Source organism: Danio rerio, chromosome 25 (genome assembly GCF_052040795.2).
Source record: "Danio rerio strain M-AB ecotype USA chromosome 25, GRCz13ab, whole genome shotgun sequence".
NCBI classification, from domain to species: domain Eukaryota; kingdom Metazoa; phylum Chordata; class Actinopteri; order Cypriniformes; family Danionidae; genus Danio; species Danio rerio.
Window position 1 is genome coordinate 28,979,594 of NC_141045.1, and position 3,510 is coordinate 28,983,103.

Sequence of the window (3,510 nt, forward strand, 5' to 3'; positions counted from 1 at the left end):
AATATATGCTCAAGCTGTAAAGAAAGTTCAAGATGAACAAAGAAACACAAAGAGCTATCAAGTTATGAATGCAAATGAAAGATCGAATAAATCAATAGAAACTCTCAAAACAAATCAGGATGCAGATTTACTCATAGTCAGCAAGGTAAATTTTATAGCATTCATTGCAGAAGTAATCAACTGTACAGCTCAAACTAACAAAAGAACAGAGAAACTTAAAATCATAATATCTGCAGCAACTCGTCATCTTGGAATAACAGAAGTGTCAGTGGAGGGAATTCAGTCTCTACTAGGGCAACCTGAGAGTAACTCAAACCCTCAAGAACCCCCAGACAAGCAAAGGCTAATAAAATAAAATGACATTCAGGATAATACAATGGAATGCCAGGAGTCTAATCGCGAATGGCCAAGAATTTAAGAAAGTTATACATGAAATGACAAATGTGCCTGATTTAATATGTATTCAGGAAACATGGCTTAAATCGAGATTGGATTTTGTCATTCCAGTGTATGTATCTATTAGAAAAGACAGAGCAGGAACTTCAGGTGGTGGGTGTGCAACATTTATAAAAAATGGGGTGGCTTATAGGGAAATAAGTATAGATTCACAATATGAATGTGTTAAAGTTGAAGTGTGGACAGCACTAGGGAAAGTATCAATAATACATTTTTAGAATCCATGTAAGCAAATATCCTTAATGGAGCTGAATAATATTTGGAGAAAAGATGAAGGTATAGGAATATGGTGCACTCTCTGAAAAAAAGGTACAAAATTGTACCTTTTAGGGTACAAATGGCCCGTCACTGGGGTGGTACCCTTAAGGGTACAAATTTGTACCTCTATTTAAAGGTACAAAATTGTACCTTCTACATTTGTACCCTTTAAGGGACAATTTTGTACCCCCACCGAAGGTACAAAAATGTACCTTTTTATATTATATAGCATTTTCAGGGTACTGACCCAGGCATTTTGATCCTTTGGTGACTGCATGCACAAATAAATAAATAAAATATTTTGGTTCACAGATGTCCATTTTTATTTATTAATGTAGAAATATTTCATTACAACTCACAACTGAATGTGTCAAGAAATAAAATTACACAGTAAGTATAAAGCAGACATGTAAACAGTAAAAAGAACAATTTAGATAACAAATAAAAATTGTTCACTCACTGTACAGTATATAATCTACCCTTAATACAAAGACCACAAGAATACTGTTTAAGACTTATAAACACATTACACAGGCTACATCAAGTACTTCACTTTATAAAGTCCAAAGTATTTGTCTTGAGTCAGAATACTCGGTCATAATAAATAATTTCATCAACATTTTCTCTGAATTTCAGGATGAAGGCAAACTTTCTCTATAAATTGCTTCAACAGTGCAGAAAACCAAATACATCAGTAGCCTCTTCCTCAACATCAGTAGATTACTCCTCATCATCCTCAAGTGGAGTTGTAATTTGTTGTAACAAAATATGTGTTTATGCTTTTGATAAACATGACATGTAAAGCATTCATATCTGGAAAATGTTCTTTGATAGTCATAAGGACCACAAGTTATTTAAAAATGTGCTTTATGCATGAATGACAGCAGTGTGCTGGATTAACTTGATTGTGATTATCCCAAGAGCATGTAGAGAAACAAAAATTAAGGTTGATCACTCTGGTAACTGGAGTAGATCGAGGCTTGTCACCGTCCACCATTCATTCAAAACATTCCACTGCAGAAACATCAAGGTGTTCTTCTAATAAGATGGATATGTCAAAAATGTATATTCGTCCACATCATTAGCCCGGCCAATCGCAATCCCATCAACTCTGAAGACTGCCGTGACTCGTCTTGTTAACACAGTTGTCCAGTCGGTGGCCTCCTCCTGTACTTGAACTGTTGGATGTGGTGAAGATGGTTCACTGTAAATGACAAAGCAATAATTACATTAATATCAGTCACTCTATCACTGATGAAGAGAAAATCAACATGCATAGAAAGTAAAATAATTAATATTCACTGATTTAAAAAAAAAAAAAAGTATCACAGATTAAAAGACTAATATAAATTTCATTCATTCATTCATTCAATTTCTTTTCGGCTTAGTCCCTTTATTAATCAGGGGTCGCCACAGTGGAATGAACCACCAACTTATCCAGCATATGTTTTATGCAGCAGATGCCCTTCCAACTGCAACTCAGTATTACGAAACATCCAGACACACTCATTCACACACACATTTATACACTACAGACAAATAAGCTTACCAAATTCAGCTATAGCGCATGTCTTTGGACTTGTGGGGAAACCGGAGCACTTGGAGGAAACCCTCACGAACACTGGAAGAATATGCAAACTCCTCACACAAATGCCAACTGACCCAGCCGAGGCTCGAACCAGCGACCTTCTTGCTGTAAGGTGACAGCACTACCCACTGCGTCATCCTAATATAAAGAATATCAAGAATTATAAAATGCATTTATCACAGCATATACTAAACAGAAAACAACATATGCACTGGAGCACAACGAAATGTTGAAGTGTCTCGCTTAACAAGGCTGGCAACATGAGAAGTGCTGCTGTAAAATCAATTCCTGGAACATAAGATGTGGCATACAAACAAATATGAAGGAATCCATCCAAAGCTAGAATTTAATAATATTAATCAAGTGGAGAAAGTTTAGAAAGAGTACCTTAGAGTCAGGTCCATAGATTCTTTAGTTGATCTCTCATCTTTCGATGAAAACCTAGAAAATAATTTTAAACACGTGGGTGTACATTTATTGTTGTTTGTAAGTAAAAACCTACAAATTTAAAATAGTATGTAAGCCATTAAAACCATGGTATAGATAATGAGACATACTTACATCTTGTAACTGAGCCATGCTTTCATATGACATGCCTTCATTGCTCTGATGCTGTTAGCCTGCATTATGTTGTTCAATCTTGTCCTGAAAGACAATTGGAAACTTCATAAACTTCTGGAAAGCAATAAGTTAAAGCAATAACTATTTATTTATTTTGAGATATTAATAAAATAGGTAAAATAGCTCAAGGTAAGTTACCAGTTTCAGAACAGATGAGACAAATTATTACATTAAAGAACAAAGTATAACTTAAAACGTCGCTTTATACAACGTGGTATGTTAATAATTATTCTACATTAACATAAGTATAACGTTAAACGATAGTAAAGCACCAACAATTCTGGACATGAGAGTTTGTGGACACTCCTCAACATTAATATGACTTAACGTTAGACACTGAAACGAAGATATGTAACAAGCATACACACGCCACGTTTGTAACTAGCCACGTTTACATAATCTGTCGCTTTGCCGGTGACAAAATTGTGATTTTTCTTCACAAAATGGCGGTGTATATAACCGTCTAAAATTACATTTCCGCGGTCAACCGTGGCTAGAAAATGGCCTCAAAATATAAAACATTATCGATAATTACAAATTCCAGTATTAATAACAAAAGGTTTTATATCAAGGTATATGAAGACTTT

At 34.8% G+C, this 3,510-nt stretch overlaps 1 long non-coding RNA gene across 1 annotated transcript; it reads right to left on the minus strand.

Moving 5' to 3' along the window:
* Positions 1 to 1,023: 1,023 nt before the first annotated feature.
* LOC137489367 (uncharacterized) lies at positions 1,024 to 2,961 on the minus strand. The gene is made up of 4 exons (XR_015526565.1): positions 2,864 to 2,961; positions 2,515 to 2,743; positions 2,264 to 2,440; positions 1,024 to 1,918 (listed from the first exon to the last, which is right to left on the minus strand). It is a non-coding gene; the product is annotated as an uncharacterized LOC137489367 (long non-coding RNA).
* Positions 2,962 to 3,510: the final 549 nt, after the last annotated feature.